The sequence below is a fragment of the Pristiophorus japonicus genome, chromosome 1, assembly GCF_044704955.1.
Source record: "Pristiophorus japonicus isolate sPriJap1 chromosome 1, sPriJap1.hap1, whole genome shotgun sequence".
Lineage (NCBI taxonomy): Eukaryota > Metazoa > Chordata > Chondrichthyes > Pristiophoridae > Pristiophorus > Pristiophorus japonicus.
In genome coordinates this window covers 476646481-476666333 of record NC_091977.1, presented here as the reverse complement: position 1 = coordinate 476666333, position 19853 = coordinate 476646481, and the positions used below count along the sequence as shown (strand labels likewise).

At 49.4% G+C, this 19853-nt stretch overlaps 16 non-coding genes across 16 annotated transcripts; all 16 read right to left on the bottom strand.

Annotated features, from left to right (window-relative positions):
* Positions 1–594: 594 nt before the first annotated feature.
* trnar-acg (transfer RNA arginine (anticodon ACG)) lies at positions 595–667 on the bottom strand. Its single transcript has one exon. It is a non-coding gene; the product is annotated as a tRNA-Arg (tRNA).
* A 1163-nt stretch (positions 668–1830) lies between these two features.
* trnar-acg (transfer RNA arginine (anticodon ACG)) lies at positions 1831–1903 on the bottom strand. The gene has a single exon. It is a non-coding gene; the product is annotated as a tRNA-Arg (tRNA).
* Positions 1904–3066: 1163 nt separating this feature from the next.
* Positions 3067–3139, bottom strand: trnar-acg (transfer RNA arginine (anticodon ACG)). The gene has a single exon. It is a non-coding gene; the product is annotated as a tRNA-Arg (tRNA).
* A 1163-nt stretch (positions 3140–4302) lies between these two features.
* Positions 4303–4375, bottom strand: trnar-acg (transfer RNA arginine (anticodon ACG)). The gene has a single exon. It is a non-coding gene; the product is annotated as a tRNA-Arg (tRNA).
* A 1150-nt stretch (positions 4376–5525) lies between these two features.
* Positions 5526–5598, bottom strand: trnar-acg (transfer RNA arginine (anticodon ACG)). Its single transcript has one exon. It is a non-coding gene; the product is annotated as a tRNA-Arg (tRNA).
* Positions 5599–6744: 1146 nt separating this feature from the next.
* On the bottom strand, positions 6745–6817 carry trnar-acg (transfer RNA arginine (anticodon ACG)). The gene has a single exon. It is a non-coding gene; the product is annotated as a tRNA-Arg (tRNA).
* Positions 6818–7980: 1163 nt separating this feature from the next.
* Positions 7981–8053, bottom strand: trnar-acg (transfer RNA arginine (anticodon ACG)). Its single transcript has one exon. It is a non-coding gene; the product is annotated as a tRNA-Arg (tRNA).
* Positions 8054–9199: 1146 nt separating this feature from the next.
* trnar-acg (transfer RNA arginine (anticodon ACG)) lies at positions 9200–9272 on the bottom strand. Its single transcript has one exon. It is a non-coding gene; the product is annotated as a tRNA-Arg (tRNA).
* Positions 9273–10418: 1146 nt separating this feature from the next.
* Positions 10419–10491, bottom strand: trnar-acg (transfer RNA arginine (anticodon ACG)). The gene has a single exon. It is a non-coding gene; the product is annotated as a tRNA-Arg (tRNA).
* Positions 10492–11654: 1163 nt separating this feature from the next.
* Positions 11655–11727, bottom strand: trnar-acg (transfer RNA arginine (anticodon ACG)). The gene has a single exon. It is a non-coding gene; the product is annotated as a tRNA-Arg (tRNA).
* Positions 11728–12890: 1163 nt separating this feature from the next.
* trnac-aca (transfer RNA cysteine (anticodon ACA)) lies at positions 12891–12963 on the bottom strand. The gene has a single exon. It is a non-coding gene; the product is annotated as a tRNA-Cys (tRNA).
* Positions 12964–14126: 1163 nt separating this feature from the next.
* trnar-acg (transfer RNA arginine (anticodon ACG)) lies at positions 14127–14199 on the bottom strand. Its single transcript has one exon. It is a non-coding gene; the product is annotated as a tRNA-Arg (tRNA).
* Positions 14200–15362: 1163 nt separating this feature from the next.
* trnac-aca (transfer RNA cysteine (anticodon ACA)) lies at positions 15363–15435 on the bottom strand. The gene has a single exon. It is a non-coding gene; the product is annotated as a tRNA-Cys (tRNA).
* A 1146-nt stretch (positions 15436–16581) lies between these two features.
* Positions 16582–16654, bottom strand: trnar-acg (transfer RNA arginine (anticodon ACG)). Its single transcript has one exon. It is a non-coding gene; the product is annotated as a tRNA-Arg (tRNA).
* Positions 16655–17817: 1163 nt separating this feature from the next.
* trnar-acg (transfer RNA arginine (anticodon ACG)) lies at positions 17818–17890 on the bottom strand. The gene has a single exon. It is a non-coding gene; the product is annotated as a tRNA-Arg (tRNA).
* Positions 17891–19036: 1146 nt separating this feature from the next.
* Positions 19037–19109, bottom strand: trnac-aca (transfer RNA cysteine (anticodon ACA)). The gene has a single exon. It is a non-coding gene; the product is annotated as a tRNA-Cys (tRNA).
* Positions 19110–19853: the final 744 nt, after the last annotated feature.

Here is a 19853-nt window from a genome sequence, read left to right as displayed (position 1 = left end):
CGTGGCTTCCAGTCCTGCCCTTGCTCGCTTGCTATTGCTCAGTAACGTCGATTGGAGCAAAGCATGAAAAGTGTTCAGGGAGCAGGCCAACCTGAAGCAGGAGATTTCTGCTGGTCGTGGAAGCGAGCAGGCAAGTGATAAGGGGCGAGTCAGATGCAAACTGGGAGCTAATACCAGATGTGAATGGGGAATTTGCTCAAATGGGAGAGCGCTTACTTTGCATGTGTGAGGCAGTGGGATCAATGCCTGCATTCTCCACTGTTCTTTTGGCTCAGTTAATAGTTCAGACACAAGAGTTGTGTCAGGTGTGGGTGAGCCCATCTGCTTCTGAAGGTCACCGCAGGCTGAGGGACATCAAATCCTTTGGTGTGCTGTCGCAGCAAAACTTCTCGATTTTTGCATGCATGCAGCTGAAATGGAAAGAAAGAAAAACATCTTTACAAGTATCAATGCCTTTTCTAAGGATTGAATTCAGGACCTTCAGATTATGAGACTGACGTGCTGCCTACTGCACTAAGAAGGTACTTCCCAGTTTAAGAGCTGGACAGTTTGACCAAATATATTCGCTTACGTGGCAAAGATTGCAAAAATACTCGAGCCAGGTAGGAGTCGAACCTACAATCTTCTGATCCGTAGTCAGACGCGTTATCCATTGCGCCACTGGCCCAGTCTGTGAAAAATAGCTGCGACATCAGCAGGTGCACAGGACGGGCAGATTCCAAGGCATGAGGCAGACAATCACCAAAGAGAGGCACCTCTGTCGCATCCCTTCGATTCACAGGTGGGAGAGCGGAGCAGTGCAGTAGAAAACAAAGCAAAGCAAAGTCGTGCTTAGGTAGTTGGTTGCACTCCGGCTTGAAGCAGTGAGCATTCTTTTGAAGTATGTATGTGTGTGGTAAGTGGCAATTCGCTGAAGGCAGAGCTCTTAATATGACGAGCAGTTTACAGCTGAACATGTTGCAGCTGAGGCACAGGACAGTGCCTTCGCCGTTTTGCTTGAACACTTGCATCTGTGTGTCAGCAGGGAGTGCCTTTGAGCAGCAATGCATGAAAAGAGGCAGCACTTTCTTTCAGGCAAAGCCTCAGGCAATAGAATCATCTGTCCATCAGTCAGACAGGCCTCTCGCTTGCTCCCTCACGCTCGTGGCGGCTGCGACGTTATGCTCAACTCGCTTCCCTTCCGCAGGCTCGAGCTCTTCTTGGCGTCTTTCACCATATCCGTGGCTTCCAGTCCTGCCCTTGCTCGCTTGCTATTGCTCAGTAACGTCGATTGGAGCAAAGCATGAAAAGTGTTCAGGGAGCAGGCCAACCTGAAGCAGGAGATTTCTGCTGGTCGTGGAAGCGAGGAGGCAAGTGATAAGGGGCAAGTCAGATGCAAACTGGGAGCTAATACCAGATGTGAATGGGGAATTTGCTCAAATGGGAGAGCGCTTACTTTGCATGTGTGAGGCAGTGGGATCAATGCCTGCATTCTCCACTGTTCTTTTGGCTCAGTTAATAGTTCAGACACAAGAGTTGTGTCAGGTGTGGGTGAGCCCATCTGCTTCTGAAGGTCACCGCAGGCTGAGGGACATCAAATCCTTTGGTGTGCTGTCGCAGCAAAACTTCTCGATTTTTGCATGCATGCAGCTGAAATGGAAAGAAGGAAAAACATCTTTACAAGTATCAATGCCTTCTCTAAGGATTGAACTGAGGACCTTCAGATAACGAGACTGACGTGCTGCCTACTGCACTAAGAAGGTACTTCCCAGTTTAAGAGCTGGACAGTTTGACCAAATATGTTCGCTTACGTGGCATCCAAAGCCATAATGCAAAGATTGCAAAAATACTCGAGCCAGGTAGGAGTCGAACCTACAATCTTCTCATCCGTAGTCAGACGCGTTATCCATTGCGCCACTGGCCCAGTCTGTGAAAAATAGCTGCGACATCAGCAGGTGCACAGGACGGGCAGATTACAAGGCATGAGGCAGACAATCACCAAAGAGAGGCACCTCTGTCGCATCCCTTCGATTCACAGGTGGGAGAGCGGAGCAGTGCAGTAGAAAACAAAGCAAAGCAAAGTCGTGCTTAGGTAGTTGGTTGCACTCCGGCTTGAAGCAGTGAGCATTCTTTTGAAGTATGTATGTGTGTGGTAAGTGGCAATTCGTTGAAGGCAGAGCTCTTAATATGACGAGCAGTTTACAGCTGAACATGTTGCAGCTGAGGCACAGGACAGTGCCTTCGCCGTTTTGCTTGAACACTTGCATCTGTGTGTCAGCAGGGAGTGCCTTTGAGCAGCAATGCATGAAAAGAGGCAGCACTTTCTTTCAGGCAAAGCCTCAGGCAATAGAATCATCTGTCCATCAGTCAGACAGGCCTCTCGCTTGCTCCCTCACGCTCGTGGCGGCTGCGACGTTATGCTCAACTCGCTTCCCTTCCGCAGGCTCGAGCTCTTCTTGGCGTCTTTCACCATATCCGTGGCTTCCAGTCCTGCCCTTGCTCGCTTGCTATTGCTCAGTAACGTCGATTGGAGCAAAGCATGAAAAGTGTTCAGGGAGCAGGCCAACCTGAAGCAGGAGATTTCTGCTGGTCGTGGAAGCGAGCAGGCAAGTGATAAGGGGCGAGTCAGATGCAAACTGGGAGCTAATACCAGATGTGAATGGGGAATTTGCTCAAATGGGAGAGCGCTTACTTTGCATGTGTGAGGCAGTGGGATCAATGCCTGCATTCTCCACTGTTCTTTTGGCTCAGTTAATAGTTCAGACACAAGAGTTGTGTCAGGTGTGGGTGAGCCCATCTGCTTCTGAAGGTCACCGCAGGCTGAGGGACATCAAATCCTTTGGTGTGCTGTCGCAGCAAAACTTCTCGATTTTTGCATGCATGCAGCTGAAATGGAAAGAAGGAAAAACATCTTTACAAGTATCAATGCCTTCTCTAAGGATTGAACTGAGGACCTTCAGATAACGAGACTGACGTGCTGCCTACTGCACTAAGAAGGTACTTCCCAGTTTAAGAGCTGGACAGTTTGACCAAATATGTTCGCTTACGTGGCATCCAAAGCCATAATGCAAAGATTGCAAAAATACTCGAGCCAGGTAGGAGTCGAACCTACAATCTTCTCATCCGTAGTCAGACGCGTTATCCATTGCGCCACTGGCCCAGTCTGTGAAAAATAGCTGCGACATCAGCAGGTGCACAGGACGGGCAGATTACAAGGCATGAGGCAGACAATCACCAAAGAGAGGCACCTCTGTCGCATCCCTTCGATTCACAGGTGGGAGAGCGGAGCAGTGCAGTAGAAAACAAAGCAAAGCAAAGTCGTGCTTAGGTAGTTGGTTGCACTCCGGCTTGAAGCAGTGAGCATTCTTTTGAAGTATGTATGTGTGTGGTAAGTGGCAATTCGTTGAAGGCAGAGCTCTTAATATGACGAGCAGTTTACAGCTGAACATGTTGCAGCTGAGGCACAGGACAGTGCCTTCGCCGTTTTGCTTGAACACTTGCATCTGTGTGTCAGCAGGGAGTGCCTTTGAGCAGCAATGCATGAAAAGAGGCAGCACTTTCTTTCAGGCAAAGCCTCAGGCAATAGAATCATCTGTCCATCAGTCAGACAGGCCTCTCGCTTGCTCCCTCACGCTCGTGGCGGCTGCGACGTTATGCTCAACTCGCTTCCCTTCCGCAGGCTCGAGCTCTTCTTGGCGTCTTTCACCATATCCGTGGCTTCCAGTCCTGCCCTTGCTCGCTTGCTATTGCTCAGTAACGTCGATTGGAGCAAAGCATGAAAAGTGTTCAGGGAGCAGGCCAACCTGAAGCAGGAGATTTCTGCTGGTCGTGGAAGCGAGGAGGCAAGTGATAAGGGGCGAGTCAGATGCAAACTGGGAGCTAATACCAGATGTGAATTGGAAATTTGCTCAAATGGGAGAGCGCTTACTTTGCATGTGTGAGGCAGTGGGATCAATGCCTGCATTCTCCACTGTTCTTTTGGCTCAGTTAATAGTTCAGACACAAGAGTTGTGTCAGGTGTGGGTGAGCCCATCTGCTTCTGAAAGTCACCGCAGGCTGAGGGACATCAAATCCTTTGGTGTGCTGTCGCAGCAAAACTTCTCGATTTTTGCATGCATGCAGCTGAAATGGAAAGAAGGAAAAACATCTTTACAAGTATCAATGCCTTTTCTAAGGATTGAACTCAGGACCTTAAGATTATGAGACTGACGTGCTGCCTACTGCACTAAGAAGGTACTCCCCAGTTTAAGAGCTGGACAGTTTGACCAAATATGTTCGCTTACGTGGCATCCAAAGCCATAATGCAAAGATTGCAAAAATACTCAAGCCAGGTAGGAGTCGAACCTACAATCTTCTGATCCGTAGTCAGACGCGTTATCCATTGCGCCACTGGCCCAGTCTGTGAAAAATAGCTGCGACATCAGCAGGTGCACAGGACGGGCAGATTACAAGGCATGAGGCAGACAATCACCAAAGAGAGGCACCTCTGTCGCATCCCTTCGATTCACAGGTGGGAGAGCGGAGCAGTGCAGTAGAAAACAAAGCAAAGCAAAGTCGTGCTTAGGTAGTTGGTTGCACTCCGGCTTGAAGCAGTGAGCATTCTTTTGAAGTATGTATGTGTGTGGTAAGTGGCAATTCGCTGAAGGCAGAGCTCTTAATATGACGAGCAGTTTACAGCTGAACATGTTGCAGCTGAGGCACAGGACAGTGCCTTCGCCGTTTTGCTTGAACACTTGCATCTGTGTGTCAGCAGGGAGTGCCTTTGAGCAGCAATGCATGAAAAGAGGCAGCACTTTCTTTCAGGCAAAGCCTCAGGCAATAGAATCATCTGTCCATCAGTCAGACAGGCCTCTCGCTTGCTCCCTCACGCTCGTGGCGGCTCAACTCGCTTCCCTTCCGCAGGCTCGAGCTCTTCTTGGCGTCTTTCACCATATCCGTGGCTTCCAGTCCTGCCCTTGCTCGCTTGCTATTGCTCAGTAACGTCGATTGGAGCAAAGCATGAAAAGTGTTCAGGGAGCAGGCCAACCTGAAGCAGGAGATTTCTGCTGGTCGTGGAAGCGAGGAGGCAAGTGATAAGGGGCGAGTCAGATGCAAACTGGGAGCTAATACCAGATGTGAATGGGGAATTTGCTCAAATGGGAGAGCGCTTACTTTGCACGTGTGAGGCAGTGGGATCAATGCCTGCATTCTCCACTGTTCTTTTGGCTCAGTTAATAGTTCAGACACAAGAGTTGTGTCAGGTGTGGGTGAGCCCATCTGCTTCTGAAGGTCACCGCAGGCTGAGGGACATCAAATCCTTTGGTGTGCTGTCGCTGCAAAACTTCTCGATTTTTGCATGCATGCAGCTGAAATGGAAAGAAGGAAAAACATCTTTACAAGTATCAATGCCTTTTCTAAGGATTGAACTCAGGACCTTCAGATTATGAGACTGACGTGCTGCCTACTGCACTAAGAAGGTACTTCCCAGTTTAAGAGCTGGACAGTTTGACCAAATATGTTCGCTTACGTGGCATCCAAAGCCATAATGCAAAGATTGCAAAAATACTCGAGCCAGGTAGGAGTCGAACCTACAATCTTCTGATCCGTAGTCAGACGCGTTATCCATTGCGCCACTGGCCCAGTCTGTGAAAAATAGCTGCGACATCAGCAGGTGCACAGGACGGGCAGATTACAAGGCATGAGGCAGACAATCACCAAAGAGAGGCACCTCTGTCGCATCCCTTCGATTCACAGGTGGGAGAGCGGAGCAGTGCAGTAGAAAACAAAGCAAAGCAAAGTCGTGCTTAGGTAGTTGGTTGCACTCCGGCTTGAAGCAGTGAGCATTCTTTTGAAGTATGTATGTGTGTGGTAAGTGGCAATTCGCTGAAGGCAGAGCTCTTAATATGACGAGCAGTTTACAGCTGAACATGTTGCAGCTGAGGCACAGGACAGTGCCTTCGCCGTTTTGCTTGAACACTTGCATCTGTGTGTCAGCAGGGAGTGCCTTTGAGCAGCAATGCATGAAAAGAGGCAGCACTTTCTTTCAGGCAAAGCCTCAGGCAATAGAATCATCTGTCCATCAGTCAGACAGGCCTCTCGCTTGCTCCCTCACGCTCGTGGCGGCTGCGACGTTACGCTCAACTCGCTTCCCTTCCGCAGGCTCGAGCTCTTCTTGGCGTCTTTCACCATATCCGTGGCTTCCAGTCCTGCCCTTGCTCGCTTGCTATTGCTCAGTAACGTCGATTGGAGCAAAGCATGAAAAGTGTTCAGGGAGCAGGCCAACCTGAAGCAGGAGATTTCTGCTGGTCGTGGAAGCGAGCAGGCAAGTGATAAGGGGCGAGTCAGATGCAAACTGGGAGCTAATACCAGATGTGAATGGGGAATTTGCTCAAATGGGAGAGCGCTTACTTTGCATGTGTGAGGCAGTGGGATCAATGCCTGCATTCTCCACTGTTCTTTTGGCTCAGTTAATAGTTCAGACACAAGAGTTGTGTCAGGTGTGGGTGAGCCCATCTGCTTCTGAAGGTCACCGCAGGCTGAGGGACATCAAATCCTTTGGTGTGCTGTCGCAGCAAAACTTCTCGATTTTTGCATGCATGCAGCTGAAATGGAAAGAAAGAAAAACATCTTTACAAGTATCAATGCCTTTTCTAAGGATTGAATTCAGGACCTTCAGATTATGAGACTGACGTGCTGCCTACTGCACTAAGAAGGTACTTCCCAGTTTAAGAGCTGGACAGTTTGACCAAATATGTTCGCTTACGTGGCAAAGATTGCAAAAATACTCGAGCCAGGTAGGAGTCGAACCTACAATCTTCTCATCCGTAGTCAGACGCGTTATCCATTGCGCCACTGGCCCATTCTGTGAAAAATAGCTGCGACATCAGCAGGTGCACAGGACGGGCAGATTACAAGGCATGAGGCAGACAATCACCAAAGAGAGGCACCTCTGTCGCATCCCTTCGATTCACAGGTGGGAGAGCGGAGCAGTGCAGTAGAAAACAAAGCAAAGCAAAGTCGTGCTTAGGTAGTTGGTTGCACTCCGGCTTGAAGCAGTGAGCATTCTTTTGAAGTATGTATGTGTGTGGTAAGTGGCAATTCGTTGAAGGCAGAGCTCTTAATATGACGAGCAGTTTACAGCTGAACATGTTGCAGCTGAGGCACAGGACAGTGCCTTCGCCGTTTTGCTTGAACACTTGCATCTGTGTGTCAGCAGGGAGTGCCTTTGAGCAGCAATGCATGAAAAGAGGCAGCACTTTCTTTCAGGCAAAGCCTCAGGCAATAGAATTATCTGTCCATCAGTCAGACAGGCCTCTCGCTTGCTCCCTCACGCTCGTGGCGGCTGCGACGTTACGCTCAACTCGCTTCCCTTCCGCAGGCTCGAGCTCTTCTTGGCGTCTTTCACCATATCCGTGGCTTCCAGTCCTGCCCTTGCTCGCTTGCTATTGCTCAGTAACGTCGATTGGAGCAAAGCATGAAAAGTGTTCAGGGAGCAGGCCAACCTGAAGCAGGAGATTTCTGCTGGTCGTGGAAGCGAGCAGGCAAGTGATAAGGGGCGAGTCAGATGCAAACTGGGAGCTAATACCAGATGTGAATGGGGAATTTGCTTAAATGGGAGAGTGCTTACTTTGCACGTGTGAGGCAGTGGGATCAATGCCTGCATTCTCCACTGTTCTTTTGGCTCAGTTAATAGTTCAGACACAAGAGTTGTGTCAGGTGTGGGTGAGCCCATCTGCTTCTGAAGGTCACCGCAGGCTGAGGGACATCAAATCCTTTGGTGTGCTGTCGCAGCAAAACTTCGCGATTTTTGCATGCATGCAGCTGAAATGGAAAGAAGGAAAAACATCTTTACAAGTATCAATACCTTTTCTAAGGATTGAATTCAGGACCTTCAGATTATGAGACTGACGTGCTGCCTACTGCACTAAGAAGGTACTTACCAGTTTAAGAGCTGGACAGTTTGACCAAATATGTTCGCTTACGTGGCATCCAAAGCCATAATGCAAAGATTGCAAAAATACTCGAGCCAGGTAGGAGTCGAACCTACAATCTTCTGATCCGTAGTCAGACGCGTTATCCATTGCGCCACTGGCCCAGTCTGTGAAAAATAGCTGCGACATCAGCAGGTGCACAGGACGGGCAGATTACAAGGCATGAGGCAGACAATCACCAAAGAGAGGCACCTCTGTCGCATCCCTTCGATTCACAGGTGGGAGAGCGGAGCAGTGCAGTAGAAAACAAAGCAAAGCAAAGTCGTGCTTAGGTAGTTGGTTGCACGCCGGCTTGAAGCAGTGAGCATTCTTTTGAAGTATGTATGTGCGTGGTAAGTGGCAATTCGTTGAAGGCAGAGCTCTTAATATGACGAGCAGTTTACAGCTGAACATGTTGCAGCTGAGGCACAGGACAGTGCCTTCGCCGTTTTGCTTGAACACTTGCATCTGTGTGTCAGCAGGGAGTGCCTTTGAGCAGCAATGCATGAAAAGAGGCAGCACTTTCTTTCAGGCAAAGCCTCAGGCAATAGAATCATCTGTCCATCAGTCAGACAGGCCTCTCGCTTGCTCCCTCACGCTCGTGGCGGCTGCGACGTTACGCTCAACTCGCTTCCCTTCCGCAGGCTCGAGCTCTTCTTGGCGTCTTTCACCATATCCGTGGCTTCCAGTCCTGCCCTTGCTCGCTTGCTATTGCTCAGTAACGTCGATTGGAGCAAAGCATGAAAAGTGTTCAGGGAGCAGGCCAACCTGAAGCAGGAGATTTCTGCTGGTCGTGGAAGCGAGCAGGCAAGTGATAAGGGGCGAGTCAGATGCAAACTGGGAGCTAATACCAGATGTGAATGGGGAATTTGCTCAAATGGGAGAGCGCTTACTTTGCATGTGTGAGGCAGTGGGATCAATGCCTGCATTCTCCACTGTTCTTTTGGCTCAGTTAATAGTTCAGACACAAGAGTTGTGTCAGGTGTGGGTGAGCCCATCTGCTTCTGAAGGTCACCGCAGGCTGAGGGACATCAAATCCTTTGGTGTGCTGTCGCAGCAAAACTTCTCGATTTTTGCATGCATGCAGCTGAAATGGAAAGAAAGAAAAACATCTTTACAAGTATCAATGCCTTTTCTAAGGATTGAATTCAGGACCTTCAGATTATGAGACTGACGTGCTGCCTACTGCACTAAGAAGGTACTTCCCAGTTTAAGAGCTGGACAGTTTGACCAAATATGTTCGCTTACGTGGCAAAGATTGCAAAAATACTCGAGCCAGGTAGGAGTCGAACCTACAATCTTCTGATCCGTAGTCAGACGCGTTATCCATTGCGCCACTGGCCCATTCTGTGAAAAATAGCTGCGACATCAGCAGGTGCACAGGACGGGCAGATTACAAGGCATGAGGCAGACAATCACCAAAGAGAGGCACCTCTGTCGCATCCCTTCGATTCACAGGTGGGAGAGCGCAGCAGTGCAGTAGAAAACAAAGCAAAGCAAAGTCGTGCTTAGGTAGTTGGTTGCACTCCGGCTTGAAGCAGTGAGCATTCTTTTGAAGTATGTATGTGTGTGGTAAGTGGCAATTCGTTGAAGGCAGAGCTCTTAATATGACGAGCAGTTTACAGCTGAACATGTTGCAGCTGAGGCACAGGACAGTGCCTTCGCCGTTTTGCTTGAACACTTGCATCTGTGTGTCAGCAGGGAGTGCCTTTGAGCAGCAATGCATGAAAAGAGGCAGCACTTTCTTTCAGGCAAAGCCTCAGGCAATAGAATCATCTGTCCATCAGTCAGACAGGCCTCTCGCTTGCTCCCTCACGCTCGTGGCGGCTGCGACGTTACGCTCAACTCGCTTCCCTTCCGCAGGCTCGAGCTCTTCTTGGCGTCTTTCACCATATCCGTGGCTTCCAGTCCTGCCCTTGCTCGCTTGCTATTGCTCAGTAACGTCGATTGGAGCAAAGCATGAAAAGTGTTCAGGGAGCAGGCCAACCTGAAGCAGGAGATTTCTGCTGGTCGTGGAAGCGAGCAGGCAAGTGATAAGGGGCGAGTCAGATGCAAACTGGGAGCTAATACCAGATGTGAATGGGGAATTTGCTCAAATGCGAGAGTGCTTACTTTGCACGTGTGAGGCAGTGGGATCAATGCCTGCATTCTCCACTGTTCTTTTGGCTCAGTTAATAGTTCAGACACAAGAGTTGTGTCAGGTGTGGGTGAGCCCATCTGCTTCTGAAGGTCACCGCAGGCTGAGGGACATCAAATCCTTTGGTGTGCTGTCGCAGCAAAACTTCTCGATTTTTGCATGCATGCAGCTGAAATGGAAAGAAGGAAAAACATCTTTATAAGTATCAATGCCTTTTCTAAGGATTGAACTCAGGACCTTCAGATTATGAGACTGACGTGCTGCCTACTGCACTAAGAAGGTACTTCCCAGTTTAAGAGCTGGACAGTTTGACCAAATATGTTCGCTTACGTGGCAAAGATTGCAAAAATACTCGAGCCAGGTAGGAGTCGAACCTACAATCTTCTCATCCGTAGTCAGACGCGTTATCCATTGCGCCACTGGCCCAGTCTGTGAAAACTAGCTGCGACATCAGCAGGTGCACAGGACGGGCAGATTACAAGGCATGAGGCAGACAATCACCAAAGAGAGGCACCTCTGTCGCATCCCTTCGATTCACAGGTGGGAGAGCGGAGCAGTGCAGTAGAAAACAAAGCAAAGCAAAGTCGTGCTTAGGTAGTTGGTTGCACTCCGGCTTGAAGCAGTGAGCATTCTTTTGAAGTATGTATGTGTGTGGTAAGTGGCAATTCGCTGAAGGCAGAGCTCTTAATATGACGAGCAGTTTACAGCTGAACATGTTGCAGCTGAGGCACAGGACAGTGCCTTCGCCGTTTTGCTTGAACACTTGCATCTGTGTGTCAGCAGGGAGTGCCTTTGAGCAGCAATGCATGAAAAGAGGCAGCACTTTCTTTCAGGCAAAGCCTCAGGCAATAGAATCATCTGTCCATCAGTCAGACAGGCCTCTCGCTTGCTCCCTCACGCTCGTGGCGGCTGCGACGTTACGCTCAACTCGCTTCCCTTCCGCAGGCTCGAGCTCTTCTTGGCGTCTTTCACCATATCCGTGGCTTCCAGTCCTGCCCTTGCTCGCTTGCTATTGCTCAGTAACGTCGATTGGAGCAAAGCATGAAAAGTGTTCAGGGAGCAGGCCAACCTGAAGCAGGAGATTTCTGCTGGTCGTGGAAGCGAGCAGGCAAGTGATAAGGGGCGAGTCAGATGCAAACTGGGAGCTAATACCAGATGTGAATGGGGAATTTGCTCAAATGGGAGAGCGCTTACTTTGCATGTGTGAGGCAGTGGGATCAATGCCTGCATTCTCCACTGTTCTTTTGGCTCAGTTAATAGTTCAGACACAAGAGTTGTGTCAGGTGTGGGTGAGCCCATCTGCTTCTGAAGGTCACCGCAGGCTGAGGGACATCAAATCCTTTGGTGTGCTGTCGCAGCAAAACTTCTCGATTTTTGCATGCATGCAGCTGAAATGGAAAGAAAGAAAAACATCTTTACAAGTATCAATGCCTTTTCTAAGGATTGAATTCAGGACCTTCAGATTATGAGACTGACGTGCTGCCTACTGCACTAAGAAGGTACTTCCCAGTTTAAGAGCTGGACAGTTTGACCAAATATGTTCGCTTACGTGGCATCCAAAGCCATAATGCAAAGATTGCAAAAATACTCGAGCCAGGTAGGAGTCGAACCTACAATCTTCTGATCCGTAGTCAGACGCGTTATCCATTGCGCCACTGGCCCAGTCTGTGAAAACTAGCTGCGACATCAGCAGGTGCACAGGACGGGCAGATTACAAGGCATGAGGCAGACAATCACCAAAGAGAGGCACCTCTGTCGCATCCCTTCGATTCACAGGTGGGAGAGCGGAGCAGTGCAGTAGAAAACAAAGCAAAGCAAAGTCGTGCTTAGGTAGTTGGTTGCACTCCGGCTTGAAGCAGTGAGCATTCTTTTGAAGTATGTATGTGTGTGGTAAGTGGCAATTCGTTGAAGGCAGAGCTCTTAATATGACGAGCAGTTTACAGCTGAACATGTTGCAGCTGAGGCACAGGACAGTGCCTTCGCCGTTTTGCTTGAACACTTGCATCTGTGTGTCAGCAGGGAGTGCCTTTGAGCAGCAATGCATGAAAAGAGGCAGCACTTTCTTTCAGGCAAAGCCTCAGGCAATAGAATCATCTGTCCATCAGTCAGACAGGCCTCTCGCTTGCTCCCTCACGCTCGTGGCGGCTGCGACGTTACGCTCAACTCGCTTCCCTTCCGCAGGCTCGAGCTCTTCTTGGCGTCTTTCACCATATCCGTGGCTTCCAGTCCTGCCCTTGCTCGCTTGCTATTGCTCAGTAACGTCGATTGGAGCAAAGCATGAAAAGTGTTCAGGGAGCAGGCCAACCTGAAGCAGGAGATTTCTGCTGGTCGTGGAAGCGAGCAGGCAAGTGATAAGGGGCGAGTCAGATGCAAACTGGGAGCTAATACCAGATGTGAATGGGGAATTTGCTCAAATGGGAGAGCGCTTACTTTGCATGTGTGAGGCAGTGGGATCAATGCCTGCATTCTCCACTGTTCTTTTGGCTCAGTTAATAGTTCAGACACAAGAGTTGTGTCAGGTGTGGGTGAGCCCATCTGCTTCTGAAGGTCACCGCAGGCTGAGGGACATCAAATCCTTTGGTGTGCTGTCGCAGCAAAACTTCTCGATTTTTGCATGCATGCAGCTGAAATGGAAAGAAAGAAAAACATCTTTACAAGTATCAATGCCTTTTCTAAGGATTGAATTCAGGACCTTTAGATTATGAGACTGACGTGCTGCCTACTGCACTAAGAAGGTACTTCCCAGTTTAAGAGCTGGACAGTTTGACCAAATATGTTCGCTTACGTGGCATCCAAAGCCATAATGCAAAGATTGCAAAAATACTCGAGCCAGGTAGGAGTCGAACCTACAATCTTCTGATCTGTAGTCAGACGCGTTATCCATTGCACCACTGGCCCAGTCTGTGAAAAATAGCTGCGACATCAGCAGGTGCACAGGACGGGCAGATTACAAGGCATGAGGCAGACAATCACCAAAGAGAGGCACCTCTGTCGCATCCCTTCGATTCACAGGTGGGAGAGCGGAGCAGTGCAGTAGAAAACAAAGCAAAGCAAAGTCGTGCTTAGGTAGTTGGTTGCACTCCGGCTTGAAGCAGTGAGCATTCTTTTGAAGTATGTATGTGTGTGGTAAGTGGCAATTCGTTGAAGGCAGAGCTCTTAATATGACGAGCAGTTTACAGCTGAACATGTTGCAGCTGAGGCACAGGACAGTGCCTTCGCCGTTTTGCTTGAACACTTGCATCTGTGTGTCAGCAGGGAGTGCCTTTGAGCAGCAATGCATGAAAAGAGGCAGCACTTTCTTTCAGGCAAAGCCTCAGGCAATAGAATTATCTGTCCATCAGTCAGACAGGCCTCTCGCTTGCTCCCTCACGCTCGTGGCGGCTGCGACGTTACGCTCAACTCGCTTCCCTTCCGCAGGCTCGAGCTCTTCTTGGCGTCTTTCACCATATCCGTGGCTTCCAGTCCTGCCCTTGCTCGCTTGCTATTGCTCAGTAACGTCGATTGGAGCAAAGCATGAAAAGTGTTCAGGGAGCAGGCCAACCTGAAGCAGGAGATTTCTGCTGGTCGTGGAAGCGAGCAGGCAAGTGATAAGGGGCGAGTCAGATGCAAACTGGGAGCTAATACCAGATGTGAATGGGGAATTTGCTCAAATGGGAGAGCGCTTACTTTGCATGTGTGAGGCAGTGGGATCAATGCCTGCATTCTCCACTGTTCTTTTGGCTCAGTTAATAGTTCAGACACAAGAGTTGTGTCAGGTGTGGGTGAGCCCATCTGCTTCTGAAGGTCACCGCAGGCTGAGGGACATCAAATCCTTTGGTGTGCTGTCGCAGCAAAACTTCTCGATTTTTGCATGCATGCAGCTGAAATGGAAAGAAAGAAAAACATCTTTACAAGTATCAATGCCTTTTCTAAGGATTGAATTCAGGACCTTCAGATTATGAGACTGACGTGCTGCCTACTGCACTAAGAAGGTACTTCCCAGTTTAAGAGCTGGACAGTTTGACCAAATATGTTCGCTTACGTGGCATCCAAAGCCATAATGCAAAGATTGCAAAAATACTCGAGCCAGGTAGGAGTCGAACCTACAATCTTCTGATCCGTAGTCAGACGCGTTATCCATTGCGCCACTGGCCCAGTCTGTGAAAAATAGCTGCGACATCAGCAGGTGCACAGGACGGGCAGATTACAAGGCATGAGGCAGACAATCACCAAAGAGAGGCACCTCTGTCGCATCCCTTCGATTCACAGGTGGGAGAGCGGAGCAGTGCAGTAGAAAACAAAGCAAAGCAAAGTCGTGCTTAGGTAGTTGGTTGCACTCCGGCTTGAAGCAGTGAGCATTCTTTTGAAGTATGTATGTGTGTGGTAAGTGGCAATTCGTTGAAGGCAGAGCTCTTAATATGACGAGCAGTTTACAGCTGAACATGTTGCAGCTGAGGCACAGGACAGTGCCTTCGCCGTTTTGCTTGAACACTTGCATCTGTGTGTCAGCAGGGAGTGCCTTTGAGCAGCAATGCATGAAAAGAGGCAGCACTTTCTTTCAGGCAAAGCCTCAGGCAATAGAATCATCTGTCCATCAGTCAGACAGGCCTCTCGCTTGCTCCCTCACGCTCGTGGCGGCTGCGACGTTACGCTCAACTCGCTTCCCTTCCGCAGGCTCGAGCTCTTCTTGGCGTCTTTCACCATATCCGTGGCTTCCAGTCCTGCCCTTGCTCGCTTGCTATTGCTCAGTAACGTCGATTGGAGCAAAGCATGAAAAGTGTTCAGGGAGCAGGCCAACCTGAAGCAGGAGATTTCTGCTGGTCGTGGAAGCGAGCAGGCAAGTGATAAGGGGCGAGTCAGATGCAAACTGGGAGCTAATACCAGATGTGAATGGGGAATTTGCTCAAATGGGAGAGCGCTTACTTTGCATGTGTGAGGCAGTGGGATCAATGCCTGCATTCTCCACTGTTCTTTTGGCTCAGTTAATAGTTCAGACACAAGAGTTGTGTCAGGTGTGGGTGAGCCCATCTGCTTCTGAAGGTCACCGCAGGCTGAGGGACATCAAATCCTTTGGTGTGCTGTCGCAGCAAAACTTCTCGATTTTTGCATGCATGCAGCTGAAATGGAAAGAAAGAAAAACATCTTTACAAGTATCAATGCCTTTTCTAAGGATTGAATTCAGGACCTTTAGATTATGAGACTGACGTGCTGCCTACTGCACTAAGAAGGTACTTCCCAGTTTAAGAGCTGGACAGTTTGACCAAATATGTTCGCTTACGTGGCATCCAAAGCCATAATGCAAAGATTGCAAAAATACTCGAGCCAGGTAGGAGTCGAACCTACAATCTTCTGATCTGTAGTCAGACGCGTTATCCATTGCACCACTGGCCCAGTCTGTGAAAAATAGCTGCGACATCAGCAGGTGCACAGGACGGGCAGATTACAAGGCATGAGGCAGACAATCACCAAAGAGAGGCACCTCTGTCGCATCCCTTCGATTCACAGGTGGGAGAGCGGAGCAGTGCAGTAGAAAACAAAGCAAAGCAAAGTCGTGCTTAGGTAGTTGGTTGCACTCCGGCTTGAAGCAGTGAGCATTCTTTTGAAGTATGTATGTGTGTGGTAAGTGGCAATTCGTTGAAGGCAGAGCTCTTAATATGACGAGCAGTTTACAGCTGAACATGTTGCAGCTGAGGCACAGGACAGTGCCTTCGCCGTTTTGCTTGAACACTTGCATCTGTGTGTCAGCAGGGAGTGCCTTTGAGCAGCAATGCATGAAAAGAGGCAGCACTTTCTTTCAGGCAAAGCCTCAGGCAATAGAATTATCTGTCCATCAGTCAGACAGGCCTCTCGCTTGCTCCCTCACGCTCGTGGCGGCTGCGACGTTACGCTCAACTCGCTTCCCTTCCGCAGGCTCGAGCTCTTCTTGGCGTCTTTCACCATATCCGTGGCTTCCAGTCCTGCCCTTGCTCGCTTGCTATTGCTCAGTAACGTCGATTGGAGCAAAGCATGAAAAGTGTTCAGGGAGCAGGCCAACCTGAAGCAGGAGATTTCTGCTGGTCGTGGAAGCGAGCAGGCAAGTGATAAGGGGCGAGTCAGATGCAAACTGGGAGCTAATACCAGATGTGAATGGGGAATTTGCTCAAATGGGAGAGCGCTTACTTTGCATGTGTGAGGCAGTGGGATCAATGCCTGCATTCTCCACTGTTCTTTTGGCTCAGTTAATAGTTCAGACACAAGAGTTGTGTCAGGTGTGGGTGAGCCCATCTGCTTCTGAAGGTCACCGCAGGCTGAGGGACATCAAATCCTTTGGTGTGCTGTCGCAGCAAAACTTCTCGATTTTTGCATGCATGCAGCTGAAATGGAAAGAAAGAAAAACATCTTTACAAGTATCAATGCCTTTTCTAAGGATTGAATTCAGGACCTTCAGATTATGAGACTGACGTGCTGCCTACTGCACTAAGAAGGTACTTCCCAGTTTAAGAGCTGGACAGTTTGACCAAATATGTTCGCTTACGTGGCAAAGATTGCAAAAATACTCGAGCCAGGTAGGAGTCGAACCTACAATCTTCTGATCCGTAGTCAGACGCGTTATCCATTGCGCCACTGGCCCAGTCTGTGAAAAATAGCTGCGACATCAGCAGGTGCACAGGACGGGCAGATTACAAGGCATGAGGCAGACAATCACCAAAGAGAGGCACCTCTGTCGCATCCCTTCGATTCACAGGTGGGAGAGCGGAGCAGTGCAGTAGAAAACAAAGCAAAGCAAAGTCGTGCTTAGGTAGTTGGTTGCACTCCGGCTTGAAGCAGTGAGCATTCTTTTGAAGTATGTATGTGTGTGGTAAGTGGCAATTCGTTGAAGGCAGAGCTCTTAATATGACGAGCAGTTTACAGCTGAACATGTTGCAGCTGAGGCACAGGACAGTGCCTTCGCCGTTTTGCTTGAACACTTGCATCTGTGTGTCAGCAGGGAGTGCCTTTGAGCAGCAATGCATGAAAAGAGGCAGCACTTTCTTTCAGGCAAAGCCTCAGGCAATAGAATCATCTGTCCATCAGTCAGACAGGCCTCTCGCTTGCTCCCTCACGCTCGTGGCGGCTGCGACGTTACGCTCAACTCGCTTCCCTTCCGCAGGCTCGAGCTCTTCTTGGCGTCTTTCACCATATCCGTGGCTTCCAGTCCTGCCCTTGCTCGCTTGCTATTGCTCAGTAACGTCGATTGGAGCAAAGCATGAAAAGTGTTCAGGGAGCAGGCCAACCTGAAGCAGGAGATTTCTGCTGGTCGTGGAAGCGAGCAGGCAAGTGATAAGGGGCGAGTCAGATGCAAACTGGGAGCTAATACCAGATGTGAATGGGGAATTTGCTCAAATGGGAGAGCGCTTACTTTGCATGTGTGAGGCAGTGGGATCAATGCCTGCATTCTCCACTGTTCTTTTGGCTCAGTTAATAGTTCAGACACAAGAGTTGTGTCAGGTGTGGGTGAGCCCATCTGCTTCTGAAGGTCACCGCAGGCTGAGGGACATCAAATCCTTTGGTGTGCTGTCGCAGCAAAACTTCTCGATTTTTGCATGCATGCAGCTGAAATGGAAAGAAAGAAAAACATCTTTACAAGTATCAATGCCTTTTCTAAGGATTGAATTCAGGACCTTTAGATTATGAGACTGACGTGCTGCCTACTGCACTAAGAAGGTACTTCCCAGTTTAAGAGCTGGACAGTTTGACCAAATATGTTCGCTTACGTGGCATCCAAAGCCATAATGCAAAGATTGCAAAAATACTCGAGCCAGGTAGGAGTCGAACCTACAATCTTCTGATCCGTAGTCAGACGCGTTATCCATTGCGCCACTGGCCCAGTCTGTGAAAACTAGCTGCGACATCAGCAGGTGCACAGGACGGGCAGATTACAAGGCATGAGGCAGACAATCACCAAAGAGAGGCACCTCTGTCGCATCCCTTCGATTCACAGGTGGGAGAGCGGAGCAGTGCAGTAGAAAACAAAGCAAAGCAAAGTCGTGCTTAGGTAGTTGGTTGCACTCCGGCTTGAAGCAGTGAGCATTCTTTTGAAGTATGTATGTGTGTGGTAAGTGGCAATTCGCTGAAGGCAGAGCTCTTAATATGACGAGCAGTTTACAGCTGAACATGTTGCAGCTGAGGCACAGGACAGTGCCTTCGCCGTTTTGCTTGAACACTTGCATCTGTGTGTCAGCAGGGAGTGCCTTTGAGCAGCAATGCATGAAAAGAGGCAGCACTTTCTTTCAGGCAAAGCCTCAGGCAATAGAATCATCTGTCCATCAGTCAGACAGGCCTCTCGCTTGCTCCCTCACGCTCGTGGCGGCTGCGACGTTACGCTCAACTCGCTTCCCTTCCGCAGGCTCGAGCTCTTCTTGGCGTCTTTCACCATATCCGTGGCTTCCAGTCCTGCCCTTGCTCGCTTGCTATTGCTCAGTAACGTCGATTGGAGCAAAGCATGAAAAGTGTTCAGGGAGCAGGCCAACCTGAAGCAGGAGATTTCTGCTGGTCGTGGAAGCGAGCAGGCAAGTGATAAGGGGCGAGTCAGATGCAAACTGGGAGCTAATACCAGATGTGAATGGGGAATTTGCTCAAATGGGAGAGCGCTTACTTTGCATGTGTGAGGCAGTGGGATCAATGCCTGCATTCTCCACTGTTCTTTTGGCTCAGTTAATAGTTCAGACACAAGAGTTGTGTCAGGTGTGGGTGAGCCCATCTGCTTCTGAAGGTCACCGCAGGCTGAGGGACATCAAATCCTTTGGTGTGCTGTCGCAGCAAAACTTCTCGATTTTTGCATGCATGCAGCTGAAATGGAAAGAAAGAAAAACATCTTTACAAGTATCAATGCCTTTTCTAAGGATTGAATTCAGGACCTTCAGATTATGAGACTGACGTGCTGCCTACTGCACTAAGAAGGTACTTCCCAGTTTAAGAGCTGGACAGTTTGACCAAATATGTTCGCTTACGTGGCAAAGATTGCAAAAATACTCGAGCCAGGTAGGAGTCGAACCTACAATCTTCTGATCTGTAGTCAGACGCGTTATCCATTGCGCCACTGGCCCAGTCTGTGAAAAATAGCTGCGACATCAGCAGGTGCACAGGACGGGCAGATTACAAGGCATGAGGCAGACAATCACCAAAGAGAGGCACCTCTGTCGCATCCCTTCGATTCACAGGTGGGAGAGCGGAGCAGTGCAGTAGAAAACAAAGCAAAGCAAAGTCGTGCTTAGGTAGTTGGTTGCACTCCGGCTTGAAGCAGTGAGCATTCTTTTGAAGTATGTATGTGTGTGGTAAGTGGCAATTCGTTGAAGGCAGAGCTCTTAATATGACGAGCAGTTTACAGCTGAACATGTTGCAGCTGAGGCACAGGACAGTGCCTTCGCCGTTTTGCTTGAACACTTGCATCTGTGTGTCAGCAGGGAGTGCCTTTGAGCAGCAATGCATGAAAAGAGGCAGCACTTTCTTTCAGGCAAAGCCTCAGGCAATAGAATTATCTGTCCATCAGTCAGACAGGCCTCTCGCTTGCTCCCTCACGCTCGTGGCGGCTGCGACGTTACGCTCAACTCGCTTCCCTTCCGCAGGCTCGAGCTCTTCTTGGCGTCTTTCACCATATCCGTGGCTTCCAGTCCTGCCCTTGCTCGCTTGCTATTGCTCAGTAACGTCGATTGGAGCAAAGCATGAAAAGTGTTCAGGGAGCAGGCCAACCTGAAGCAGGAGATTTCTGCTGGTCGTGGAAGCGAGCAGGCAAGTGATAAGGGGCGAGTCAGATGCAAACTGGGAGCTAATACCAGATGTGAATGGGGAAT